Source organism: Phyllobates terribilis, unplaced genomic scaffold, assembly GCF_046119375.1.
Source record: "Phyllobates terribilis strain yellow unplaced genomic scaffold, ASM4611937v1 Scaffold_7__3_contigs__length_470593459, whole genome shotgun sequence".
Lineage (NCBI taxonomy): Eukaryota > Metazoa > Chordata > Amphibia > Anura > Dendrobatidae > Phyllobates > Phyllobates terribilis.
Window position 1 is genome coordinate 456,922,240 of NW_027362767.1, and position 14,830 is coordinate 456,937,069.

Sequence of the window (14,830 nt, forward strand, 5' to 3'; positions counted from 1 at the left end):
GCCTCAGGGAGATGCTACGCCAGAGACTGACATCTTTTTTATTTGTAATGTTTTCACTACTGGAACACTATGAGTCGCCAAACTTCTTCCCAATGTAGCCCAAATTATTTCTGGTATCCATAATGTCTTCCAGCCCCAATGAAACCCTCATTCAATGGTCGGGCAGTGTGTGGCTCCTGCAATTTTGCCACACAACCAATGGCCGCAAATGGCCAACCCGAGTTTCCAACTCTTCTCCCAACAATCACCTTCCACTTTCCATTCAGGTCATTCCTTTATGTCCCAACTGATTTCAACATCTTCCTGTCGCAGCCCGCCATACAGTCTACAAACCGTCAACCCCCGCCATACTGCCAGCACATCCAGTTCTGCTAGTGAATCTGATCCTCCCACCCAATATCATACTTTCAATTAAAATTCTGTCTATAATATATTAACTTGTTTAGTTTACTTGTTTTTTTTTTTTCAAAAGTTATATGATAAATATTGTTATGATTAAGGATTGTCTTATGGTTTTTAATTTAAACCCACCCAAACTAGCGTGGGCCGAGGACATGTTGAACATTCTATAAATATTGATTTCATTTATTTTAGGTATTTTTGATTAACTTTAATTCACTTAACTCAATACTGTAAGGTCTAAATACATCGTTATTAAAAAAGTAACATAATTATGTGGTACTAGATGGTGGCCCGATTCTAACACATCGGGTATTCTAGAATAGGTATGCGGCCGACCGGGCGTGACGAATCAGCGAAGCAGTGTTTAAATGGGTTGTGCACTACTTTAAATTAACCCCCCAATGTATCCCCCTGGGGCCCCTAATGAATTTTGTAATTACGTCATGTTGTTAATACTGCTTGTGACAACATCGCTGACTACGCAGCAAGTGTGACGGGAGGACCGGGGAGCGAGGCCGCCGGTCGGGGTACTTCTGCTGTGAGCAGTCGGGAGATGACTGGCTAACACCGGTCATCTCCCAGCTGCGTCGCCGCTGATCTCCCGACAGTGGCCAGCGTGTTTCAAATCCGGCGCCAATTTGCGGCTGGGCTGCGCCAGGCCGCGACCAATCAGAGAAGCAGTGTTTTAAATTTCGCGCCAATATCTCCGATTGGTCGCGGCCGGGCGGGTGCGACCAATCAGCGAAGCATGTTTCAAATCCGGCGCCAATTCACGGCCGGACTGCGCTCGTTGCTGATTGGTGGCGGCTGCCCGCCGCGACCAATCAGGATAGCGGTGTTTTAAATTTTGCGACAATATCGCGGCCAATCAGCGAACCGTGTTAGTGAGGACCGGTGAGTGGCGCTGCCTGTGCAGGTACTTCCGCTGTGAGCAGCCGGGAGATGACCGGCTAGCGCCGGTCATCTCCCGTCTGCATCGCCGCTGACCTCCATGTGGCTACCGTAGGGAGATCAGCGGCTAGGGCCGCTGATCTCCCGATGGCAAGTGTGAAGGGAGGAGCAGCGCCGACTAGGCCGCCGGTTGGGGTACTTCTGCTGCGAGCAGCCGGGAGATGACCGGCTAGCGCCGGTCATCTCCCGGCTGCATCGCCGCTGACCTCAGTGCAGCAGATGAGCCGCTAACGGCCGCCATCTTGTTCTGAAATCCCGCGGCACTAATTGGGCGCGGCCGGACCAATCAGCGACGCAGGATTTCCTGGACGGACAGACAGACGGGATAAGCCGATTATATAGTAGATTACACATGTTAATTGAAAGGGACATGAAAAGATGTCAGGCAGTAGTCATTGCTTCTAGTTGGAAGATGTCTGCTGTTGGAGCTGCACACAAGGGACACGAGTATTGCCATGGCATGGCACCTTCTGGACTCATAAAAGAGTCTGCAAAGGTATTTCGCACCCAGATACCTTAATTGGAAGGACGTCCGAAAACCCATTTGATAGATGTGTTGAACAAAGGCGACTGTGACTCATCAACCTGCTCTCGATCGTACTCACGAGCATCGTTGTGAAGCACACAGCCTTCATCACTGCATCCATTGTGTTTTACTCCAATTGGATGACTGTGTGCAAGACTCTCCACTGACTACTCATGATTCTGAATGAGCATTCCACGGATCTGCTCACACGGCTTAGCCAATAATTAACCCCTTTATAGCCCAAGGTGCACTAATACGTACCTGCGCCCTGGGCTTTAAGAGCCAGGTACGTATTAGTACACCCTGTGTGAGGGCGCGATCGCTGCCGGGTGTCAGCTGATTGTCACAGCTGACACCCGGTGCTATGTGCTGGGAGCTGTCCTGCACCACTCCCGGCACATTAACCCCCGCAATGCTACGATCAAAGTCGATCGCAGCATTGCGAGGGCAAGGGGAGGTGATCGCGATACTCACCTATCCTGCCGGCATCCAACGCTGTCTACCGCAGCTTCCCGGATGTTGCCATGATGACTCGATGTCCTCATGACAACATCCGGGTTACCAGACAGCAGGAAGATACTTTGGTCATGCGCAGTGCATGGTCAAAGTATCTTCTGCATCTGCAGCGCTGACAGCCTGTATAGCACAGGGATGGTGCTCCATTCCTATGCTATACAGGCGATCAGAATGTAAAAAGTGAAAATCCCATAGTGGGAAAAAGTTTAAAAGTCCAAAAAGTGTTAACAAATGATAAAAAAAATGAAAAAAAAAATGTAAAAATATTGAAAAAAAAATAAAATAAAATAATCCACCAAAAATAAAAATATAATGTATCCATCAATAAATGTTATTATGAAAAAAGCAAAAAACAATAAAAGTACACATATTTGGTATTTCCGCATCCAGAACGACCTGACTTATAAAACTGCCCGCTATTTAACCCCTTTAGCGAACACGGTAAAAAAAACAAAACAAAAAACAAAGCAAAAAACAATGCTTTATCGTCATACCGCCAAACAAAAAATGGAATAACACGCGATAAAAAAGACGAATATAAATAAAAATGGTACCGCTGAAAATGTCATCTTGTCCAGCAAAAACAAGCCGCCATACAGCTCCATCAGCTGAAAAATAAAAAAGTTATAGCTCTCAGAATAAAGCGATGCAAAAAAATATTTTATTCTATAAAATAGCTTTTATTGTGTAAAAGCGCCAAAACATAAAAAAACTATATAAATGTGGTACCGCTGTAAACATACTGGCCCGAAGACTAAAACTGCCTTATCAATTTAACCACACGCGGAACAGCATAAAAAAAAAAAATCCTGAATTGTTGGTTTTTATTTATTCTGCCACCCAAAAATCAGAATAGAAAGCAATTAAAAGTTGTCACGTGCCTGAAAATAGCACCAATAAAAATGTCAACTCATCCCGCAAAAAACAAGCCGTCACATGACTCTGTCAGCCAAAATATGGAAAAATTATAGCTCTCAAAATATGGCGATGCAAAAAACTAGATTTTACAAAAAAAATGCGTGTTTTAGTGTGTGACAGCTGTCAATCCTAAAAACCCGATATCATTCTGGTATCTCTGTAGTCGCACCGACCCGAAGAATAAAGTCGTCTGACCACTTATACTGCACGAGGAACAGCGTAAAAAATAAACTCTAGGGTTAAGGTTAGGGTTGTGCTATGGTTAGGGTTGGGCTAGGGTTAGGGTAGGGCTAGGGTTGGGCTAGGGTTAAGGTTGGAGTTGGGATTAGGGTTTGGCTAGAGTTAGGGTTGGGCTAGGGTTAAGGTTAGGGCTGGACTAGGGTTTGGGTTAGGGTTGGGGTTAGGGTTGGGCTAGGGTTGTGGTTGGGCTAGTGTTAGGGTTAGGGTTGGGATTTTTTTTCAAAATTAAAAAAAAATGATGACGATATGGCGACTAGTGTTGAGCGCAAGTGCTCGCTACTTGAGTTTGCATCGGGTGCTTGGGTATGCACTGAGTATCACGGGTGCTCGAGTGACATGCTTGAGTCTCCGCCCCATATGCTTCGCGGCCAAAAAACCTCGCGGGGATTGCTTGCCATGCACGAGCGATCCCCGAATAGTTTTTTCAGTGTCTAATAACCGTGAAACATGTGGGCAGGGACTCGAGCATGTCACTCGAGCACACGCAGTACATGGTGCATACCCGAGTACCCAATGCAAACTCAAGTAGCGAGCACTTGCGCTCAAGACTAATGACAACTTATTCAATATGATGACCTAATGTCATCAAATTCTGTGTCGTACCTCTGGGTTCAAAATGTTCACTATACCTCTTGATAAAATCCTTGAGGGGTGTAGTTTCCAAAATCGGGTCACTTGTGGGAGGTTTCCACTATTAAGGCACATCAGGGGCTCTCCAAATGCAACATGGCGTCCGCTCTCAATTCCAGCCAATTTTACCTTCACAAAGTCACACAGTGCTCCTTCCCTTCTGAACTCTGCCGCCCAAACACTGTATTTTCCCAACATATGGGGAATTGGCGTACTCAGAAGAAATTGAACAAAAGTTTTTGGGGTCCAATTTCTCCTCTTACCCTTTTGAAAATAAAAAAATTGGGGCTAAAACATCATTTTATGGAAAAAGTTAGATTTTTTTTATTTTCACGGCTCCATATTATAAACTTCTGTAAAGCACTTGGGGGTTCAGGGTGCTCACCACACATCTAGATAAGTTCCCTGAGGGGTCTAGTTTCCAAAATGGGGTCACTTGTGGGCAGGTTTCCACTGTTTAGGCACATCAGGGGCTCCCCAAATGCAACATGGCGTCCGCTAATTATTCAAGCAAATTTTACATTCGAAAAGTCAAATGGCGCTCCTTCTCTTCCGAGCTCTGCCATGCGCCCAAACAGTAGTTTTTCCCCACATATGGGGTATCAGCATGCTCAGGGGAAATTGCACAACAAATTTTGTGGTCTATTTATTCCTGTTACCCCTGCGAAAATAAAAAAAATTGTGTCTAAAGTAACATTTTTGTGAAAAAAGTTAAATGCTAATTTTTTCCTTCCACATTCCAAAAATTCCTGTGAAGCACCTGAAGGGTTAATAAAGTTCTTGAATGTGGTTTTGAGCACCTTGAGGTGTGAAGTTTTTAGAATGGTGTCACTTTTGGGCGTTTTCTGTCATAAAGACCCCTCAAAGTGACTTCAAATGTGATGTGGTCCCTAAAAAAATTGTTTTGTAAATTTTGTTGGAAAAATGAGAAATCACTGGGCAACTTTTAACCCTTATAGCTCCCTAATAAAAAAAATGTTGGTTCCAAAATGTGCTGATGTAAAGTAGACATGTGGGAAATGTTATTTATTAACTATTTTGAAATGTTATCTATTAACTATTTTGTGTGACATATCTCACTGATTTAAGGGCATAAAAATTAAAATTTTGAAAATTGCAAAATTTTCAACATTTTTCACCAAATTTCCATTTTTTTCACAAATAAACGCAAGAAATTTTACAACAATCATGAAGTACAATATGTCATGAAAAAACCTTCTTAGAATCACGGGGATCCTTTGAAGCGTTCCAGAGTAATTACCTGATAAAGTGACAGTGGTTAGAATTGTAAAAATTGGCCTGGTCATTAACGTGCAAACCACCTTGGGTTGTAAAGGGGTTAAAAACCCTCTGCTGGGCATTCAGTCCCCTTCGTGGGTATGGGCGCAGCAGGTTCTGCATCAATGGAAAAGCGTCATCTGACACCATCACAAAGGGGACTGGACGCATGGAACCTGTAAAGTCCTGTTGGCTGGAAGTGTACTGCAATCTTGGATAATTTGTAGTCCAAATTGTGAAGTTCTCAACACCCAAGAGTCCCCTCTACTGCCATCGGCACCAACATCAATGGCAACAAAATGGTAATGTGCATCAGCCATTGCCATCAGGACCACACAAAAATACTTCTTATAATTAAAGAAGCGTGATCCTGATTGAGGAGGCTGTTGCGCCGTTATATGTTTACCGTCGACTGCACCGGGGAAGTTAGGGAAAGAAAAGTGGCGACAGTTTGGAAGCCTCCTGCGACCTGCAGCCAAATCTGCTCGGATGGGGAAGGCGTCACGATGGGGTGCAATTTCTCCCAGATTACACTGCACGTACACCTAACAATATTGGAAATTGTGGATTTCCCAACACAAAACTGGAGGTGCAGTGATGAGAAGCTCTCTCCCGTGCCCAAAAACCTGGCGAAAAAATAAAAAAAAAAAGGTTACTATAATAACGTCGACAACATTGCACATCTGCAGCTTTTTCCCAGATATCATATTTTGATTTACATTAATGGATAGATGAAGTTTTCAATGGTTTTACCATGAATGTGACATATGCTAATTACTCTGTATGGACAATCTATGACCCCTAGCACCAATATACAGGTCTGGAAGTTAATGAATCTCTGGACTACTATTGGCTTGTTGTATTGTTGGGGGGTGTTCTTCCCTTTTGAGCTTTTCTGAGAACCTCATTGATTATTGTACCTGAATTTTGTCACTTATATGTGGATATTTTTTTTACTCTTTTGTGATTTCTAATAATTACGGTAATAAATATTCTTAGTTTTAATGAATTTTGGAGTTTTATTGACTTCCTCCTTATTAAGAGATATATGTATTTCTTTGGAGTCCCATCCATGACTTTTTCTCATACCAATGGTCCTGAAATTCTCTAGATTAATGAATATTTATAATTATTAGTCAGAAATCCAGACCAGACTCCAAAATAATTTAGACGCAGAAGAGACCTTTAAACATAGTCAGGTCCTGTATCAGATCCTAAAGTTTAGTCGGCCAAATAAAAAGATTATTGACTTGTAGATGCTGCTGCCCCCAGTTAAGAAGCAAAAGGGGTATTCTCGTGAAAATGATAACTTTACCATTATGGGGGGTCTAACATGCCGGGTCCTCCATTGATCCTCAAGATCCCCAGCAGACGGAGTGCCGGTCAACCATTTGTATTGTCACTCCATTCTTATTGATGTGCCGGAGACCAGGCAAGTGCTGCACTCGGCAGTCTCTGCCGCAGACCAGGCAAGTGCTGCACTCGGCAGTCTCTGCCGGAGACCAGGCAAGTGCTACACTCGGCAGTCTCTGCTGGAGACCAGGCAAGTGCTGCACTCTGCAGTCTCCGCTGGAGATCAGGCAAGTGCTGCACTCAGCAGTCTCCGCCAGAGAAGAGGCAAGTGCTGCACTCGGCAGTCTCCGCCGGTCCCATTAGAATGAATGCAGTACATGATTGAGCCGCGGCTCTTCACGGCGCAGGTTCTCAGGATCAGTAGATGCCGCAGCAGTTAGACCCCTGACAAAGCATTGTTGAAACACGTGTCGGGTGTTTGGTGGGTGAACCTCATTTTGTCCACATTATTAGATGCACTGTTTGCACTTTACATTATTTATTGCATGGGACTGCAACCATTGCTGACCCCTTTATTCTCCTGTTTACTCTGCTCCATTGGGTAAATCATGAATTTACCCTTTAACTGTACTTTACAGTCTTTATGTCACTTAGATTTTCAGAACAATTCATTGCTCAATATTTATTGATTCTGTGACAAACATAAAAGGTTAAGTATTGGGTACAAGGTTTTCTGCCTAGTATCCTTCCGTTTTGCCTTGATTTTTGGGGTAACCCTTTTTCTTTGGCTCACCCACCATTTTCGTCCATGTTTGTTACGTCGTATATTTATTCCTTCTTTTTCAACAAACCATTGAATAAAGATTCTTTGATTGCTTTCATTTATCTAGTCCTTGCACGTTTTCTTTTGTTGGTCTTGCAGTTGATTAAGTGCTCTTGGGACGCTTATCCTTAGTCTGGTTTACAATCCCTTTAGGGGATGTTTTCTGCAGCAGCCGTACAGCTGAAGACCACCGTACTATTCTAGAGAGGGTAAACTTTACGTGTCATAACGATGAATACATAGAAAGGAGATGAACGTGCAGAAAATATCCTGAATATAGAGGAATAATTTCCCTCCGCTCTTCGTCTTCTCGATGCTTCTAGGCCTCAGTCCTCTGCAGTGAGGAGAGATCTTGGCTGCTCAGTGACTGCACACAAACGCCGGCACCAGATATTTTCGATATAATCAGCGGCGCGCGTCTTGCATATTAAGCAGAGTCATTTGCTGCTGTGTCTCTGCTTTTCCCGCAGGCCAGCTCTAAGTTGTAAAATGTCACTGTTTTCCCATCTAATGGCTTTTTACCCACAAAATCTGCATTATCTACATTTGTTTTAGGTTTATTTGACATTAAGTCTTTATTTGTTTATTTTATATTGTGATTATTAGATATTAATGAAATAATAGAATATATTCATAATCATTGTCTGTAAATCTCATATCTATTCTCTATCTATTATCTACCGTATCTATTATCTATATATACACTGCTCAAAAACATAAAGGGACCCCTGAAATCCCCCCTCCTAGATGTGAATGATGAAATCTTCTCATTGAATACTTTGTCCTGTATAAAGCTGAATGTGCTGACAACAAAATCACACAAAAATCATCAATGGAAATCACATTTATTAACCAATGGAGGCCTGGATGTGGAGCCACCCCCAAAATTACAGTGGAAAAACCCACTACAGGCCGATCCAACTGTGATGTAATGTCCTTAAAACAAGAAACAATGAGGCTGAGTATTGTGTGTGGCCTCCACGTGCCTGTATGACCTCCCTACAACGCCTGGGCATGCTCCTGATGAGGCTGAGTATTGTGTGTGGCCTCCACGTGCCTGTATGACCTCCCTACAACGTCTGGGCATGCTCCTGATGAGGCTGAGTATTGTGTGTGGCCTCCACGTGCCTGTATGACCTCCCTACAACGCCTGGGCATGCTCCTGATGAGGCTGAGTATTGTGTGTGGCCTCCACGTGCCTGTATGACCTCCCTACAACGCCTGGGCATGCTCCTGATGAGGCTGAGTATTGTGTGTGGCCTCCACGTGCCTGTATGACCTCCCTACAACGCCTGGGCATGCTCCTGATGAGGCTGAGTATTGTGTGTGGCCTCCACGTGCCTGTATGACCTCCCTACAACGCCTGGGCATGCTCCTGATGAGGCTGAGTATTGTGTGTGGCCTCCACGTGCCTGTATGACCTCCCTACAACGTCTGGGCATGCTCCTGATGAGGCTGAGTATTGTGTGTGGCCTCCACGTGCCTGTATGACCTCCCTACAACGCCTGGGCATGCTCCTGACGAGGCTGAGTATTGTGTGTGGCCTCCACGTGCCTGTATGACCTCCCTACAACGCCTGGGCATGCTCCTGATGAGGCTGAGTATTGTGTGTGGCCTCCACGTGCCTGTATGACCTCCCTACAACGCCTGGGCATGCTCCTGATGAGGCTGAGTATTGTGTGTGGCCTCCACGTGCCTGTATGACCTCCCTACAACGCCTGGGCATGCTCCTGATGAGGCTGAGTATTGTGTGTGGCCTCCACGTGCCTGTATGACCTCCCTACAACGCCTGGGCATGCTCCTGATGAGGCTGAGTATTGTGTGTGGCCTCCACGTGCCTGTATGACCTCCCTACAACGCCTAAGCATGCTCCTGATGAGGCTGAGTATTGTGTGTGGCCTCCACGTGCCTGTATGACCTCCCTACAACGCCTGGGCATGCTCCTGATGAGGCTGAGTATTGTGTGTGGCCTCCATGTGCCTGTATGACCTCCCTACAACGCCTGGGCATGCTCCTGATGAGGCTGAGTATTGTGTGTGGCCTCCACGTGCCTGTATGACCTCCCTACAACGCCTGGGCATGCTCCTGATGAGGCTGAGTATTGTGTGTGGCCTCCACGTGCCTGTATGACCTCTCTACAACGCCTGGGCATGCTCCTGATGAGGCTGAGTATTGTGTGTGGCCTCCACGTGCCTGTATGACCTCCCTACACCACCTGGGCATGCTCCTGATGAGGCTGAGTATTGTGTGTGGCCTCCACGTGCCTGTATGACCTCCCTACAACGCCTGGGCATGCTCCTGATGAGGCTGAGTATGGTGTGTGGCCTCCACGTGCCTGTATGACCTCCCTACAACGCCTGGGCATGCTCCTGATGAGGCTGAGTATTGTGTGTGGCCTCCACGTGCCTGTATGACCTCCCTACACCGCCTGGGCATGCTCCTGATGAGGCTGAGTATTGTGTGTGGCCTCCACATGCCTGTATGACCTCCCTACACCGCCTGGGCATGCTCCTGATGAGGCTGAGCATTGTGTGTGGCCTCCACGTGCCTGTATGACCTCCCTACAACGCCTGGGCATGCTCCTGATGAGGCTGAGTATTGTGTGTGGCCTCCACGTGCCTGTATGACCTCCCTACAACGCCTGGGCATGCTCCTGATGAGGCTGAGTATTGTGTGTGGCCTCCACGTGCCTGTATGACCTCCCTACAACGCCTGGGCATGCTCCTGATGAGGCTGAGTATGGTGTGTGGCCTCCACGTGCCTGTATGACCTCCCTACAACGCCTGGGCATGCTCCTGATGAGGCTGAGTATTGTGTGTGGCCTCCACGTGCCTGTATGACCTCCCTACAACGCCTGGGCATGCTCCTGATGAGGCAGAGTATTGTGTGTGGCCTCCACGTGCCTGTATGACCTCCCTACAATGCCTGGGCATGCTCCTGATGAGGCTGAGTATTGTGTGTGGCCTCCACGTGCCTGTATGACCTCCCTACAACACCTGGGCATGCTCCTGATGAGGCTGAGTATTGTGTGTGGCCTCCACGTGCCTGTATGACCTCCCTGCAACGCCTGGGCATGCTCCTGATGAGGCTGAGTATTGTGTGTGGCCTCCACGTGTCTGTATGACCTCCCTACAACGCCTGGGCATGCTCCTGATGAGGCTGAGTATTGTGTGTGGCCTCCACGTGCCTGTATGACCTCCCTACAACGCCTGGGCATGCTCCTGATGAGGCTGAGTATTGTGTGTGGCCTCCACGTGCCTGTATGACCTCCCTACAACGCCTGGGCATGCTCCTGATGAGGCTGAGTATTGTGTGTGGCCTCCACGTGCCTGTATGGCCTCCCTACAATGCCTGGGCATGCTCCTGATGAGACTGAGTATTGTGTGTGGCCTCCACGTGCCTGTATGACCTCCCTACAACGCCTGGGCATGCTCCTGATGAGGCTGAGTATTGTGTGTGGCCTCCACGTGTCTGTATGACCTCCCTACAACGCCTGGGCATGCTCCTGATGAGGCTGAGTATTGTGTGTGGCCTCCACGTGTCTGTATGACCTCCCTACAACGCCTGGGCATGCTCCTGATGAGGCTGAGTATGGTGTGTGGCCTCCACGTGTCTGTATGACGTCCCTACAACGCCTGGGCGTGCTCCTGATGAGGCTGAGTATTGTGTGTGGCCTCCACGTGCCTGTATGACCTCCCTACAACGCCTGGGCATGCTCCTGATGAGGCTGAGTATTGTGTGTGGCCTCCACGTGCCTGTATGACCTCCCTACAACGCCTGGGCATGCTCCTGATGAGGCTGAATATTGTGTGTGGCCTCCACGTGCCTGTATGACCTCCCTACAACGCCTGGGCATGCTCCTGATGAGGCTGAGTATTGTGTGTGGCCTCCACATGCCTGTATGACCTCCCTACAACGCCTAAGCATGCTCCTGATGAGGCTGAGTATTGTGTGTGGCCTCCACGTGCCTGTATGACCTCCCTACAACGCCTGGGCATGCTCCTTATGAGGCTGAGTATTGTGTGTGGCCTCCATGTGCCTGTATGACCTCCCTACAACGCCTGGGCATGCTCCTGATGAGGCTGAGTATTGTGTGTGGCCTCCACGTGCCTGTATGACCTCCCTACAACGCCTGGGCATGCTCCTGATGAGGCTGAGTATTGTGTGTGGCCTCCACGTGCCTGTATGACCTCTCTACAACGCCTGGGCATGCTCCTGATGAGGCTGAGTATTGTGTGTGGCCTCCACGTGCCTGTATGACCTCCCTACACCGCCTGGGCATGCTCCTGATGAGGCTGAGTATTGTGTGTGGCCTCCACATGCCTGTATGACCTCCCTACACCGCCTGGGCATGCTCCTGATGAGGCTGAGCATTGTGTGTGGCCTCCACGTGCCTGTATGACCTCCCTACAATGCCTGGGCATGCTCCTGATGAGGCTGAGTATTGTGTGTGGCCTCCACGTGCCTGTATGACCTCTCTACAACGCCTGGGCATGCTCCTGATGAGGCTGAGTATTGTGTGTGGCCTCCACATGCCTGTATGACCTCCCTACACCGCCTGTGCATGCTCCTGATGACGCTGAGTATTGTGTGTGGCCTCCACGTGCCTGTATGACCTCCCTACACCGCCTGGGCATGCTCCTGATGAGGCTGAGTATTGTGTGTGGCCTCCACGTGCCTGTATGACCTCCCTACAACGCCTGGGCATGCTCCTGATGAGGCTGAGTATTGTGTGTGGCCTCCACGTGCCTGTATGACCTCTCTACAACGCCTGGGCATGCTCCTGATGAGGCTGAGTATTGTGTGTGGCCTCCACGTGCCTGTATGACCTCCCTACACCGCCTGGACATGCTCCTGATGAGGCTCAGTATTGTGTGTGGCCTCCACATGCCTGTATGACCTCCCTACACCGCCTGGGCATGCTCCTGATGAGGCTGAGCATTGTGTGTGGCCTCCACGTGCCTGTATGACCTCCCTACAATGCCTGGGCATGCTCCTGATGAGGCTGAGTATTGTGTGTGGCCTCCACGTGCCTGTATGACCTCTCTACAACGCCTGGGCATGCTCCTGATGAGGCTGAGTATTGTGTGTGGCCTCCACATGCCTGTATGACCTCCCTACACCGCCTGTGCCTGCTCCTGATGAGGCTGAGTATTGTGTGTGGCCTCCACGTGCCTGTATGACCTCCCTACAATGCCTGGACATGCTCCTGATGAGGCTGAGTATTGTGTGTGGCCTCCACGTGCCTGTATGACCTCCCTACACCGCCTGGGCATGCTCCTGATGAGGCTGAGTATTGTGTGTGGCCTCCACGTGCCTGTATGACCTCCCTACAATGCCTGGGCATGCTCCTGATGAGGCTGAGTATTGTGTGTGGCCTCCACGTGCCTGTATGACCTCTCTACAACGCCTGGGCATGCTCCTGATGAGGCTGAGTATTGTGTGTGGCCTCCACATGCCTGTATGACCTCCCTACACCGCCTGTGCATGCTCCTGATGACGCTGAGTATTGTGTGTGGCCTCCACGTGCCAGTATGACCTCCCTACACCGCCTGGGCATGCTCCTGATGAGGCTGAGTATTGTGTGTGGCCTCCACGTGGATGTATGACCTCCCTACAACGCCTGGTCATGCTCCTGATGAGGCTGAGTATTGTGTGTGGCCTCCACGTGCCTGTATGACCTCTCTACAACGCCTGGGCATGCTCCTGATGAGGCTGAGTATTGTGTGTGGCCTCCACGTGCCTGTATGACCTCCCTACACCGCCTGGACATGCTCCTGATGAGGCTGAGTATTGTGTGTGGCCTTCACATGCCTGTATAACCTCCCTACACCGCCTGGGCATGCTCCTGATGAGGCTGAGCATTGTGTGTGGCCTCCACGTGCCTGTATGACCTCCCTACAATGCCTGGGCATGCTCCTGATGAGGCTGAGTATTGTGTGTGGCCTCCACGTGCCTGTATGACCTCTCTACAATGCCTGGGCATGCTCCTGATGAGGCTGAGTATTGTGTGTGGCCTCCACATGCCTGTATGACCTCCCTACACCGCCTGTGCATGCTCCTGATGAGGCTGAGTATTGTGTGTGGCCTCCACATGCCTGTATGACCTCCCTACAATGCCTGGACATGCTCCTGATGAGGCTGAGTATTGTGTGTGGCCTCCACGTGCCTGTATGACCTCCCTACACCGCCTGGGCATGCTCCTGATGAGGCTGAGTATTGTGTGTGGCCTCCACGTGCCTGTATGACCTCCCTACAATGCCTGGGCATGCTCCTGATGAGGCTCAGTATTGTGTGTGGCCTCCACGTGCCTGTATGACCTCCCTACAACGCCTGGGCATGCTCCTGATGAGGCTGAGTATTGTGTGTGGTCTCCACGTGCCTGTATGACCTCCCTACAACGCCTGGGCATGCTCCTGATGAGGCTGAGTATTGTGTGTGACCTCCACGTGCCTGTATTACCTCCCTACAACGCCTGGGCATGCTCCTGATGAAGCTGAGTATTGTGTGTGGCCTCCACGTGCCTGTATGACCTCCCAACAACGCCTCGGCACGCTCCTGATGAGGCTGAGTATTGTGTGTGGCCTCCACGTGCCTGTATGACCTCCCTACAACGCCTGGGCATGCTCCTGATGAGGCTCAGTATTGTGTGTGGCCTCCACGTGCCTGTATGACCTCCCTACAACGCCTGGGCATGCTCCTGATGAGGCTCAGTATTGTGTGTGGCCTCCACGTGCCTGTATGACCTCCCTACAATGCCTGGGCATGCTCCTGATGAGGCTGAGTATTGTGTGTGGCCTCCACGTGCCTGTATGACCTCCCTACAATGCCTGGGCATGCTCCTGATGAGGCTGAGTATTGTGTGTGGCCTCCACGTGCCTGTATGACCTCCCTACAATGCCTGGGCATGCTCCTGATGAGGCTGAGCATTGTGTGTGGCCTCCACGTGCCTGTATGACCTCCCTACAATGCCTGGGCATGCTCCTGATGAGGTTGAGTATTGTGTGTGGCCTCCACGTGCCTGTATGACCTCCCTACAACACCTGGGCATGCTCCTGATGAGGCTGAGCATTGTGTGTTGCCTCCACTTGCCTGTATGACCTCCCTACAACACCTGGGCATGCTCCTGATGAGGCTGAGTATTGTGTGTGGCCTCCACGTGCCTGTATGACCTCCCTACAATGCCTGGGCATGCTCCTGATGAGGCTGAGTATTGTGTGTGGCCTCCACGTGCCGGTATGACCTCCCTACAA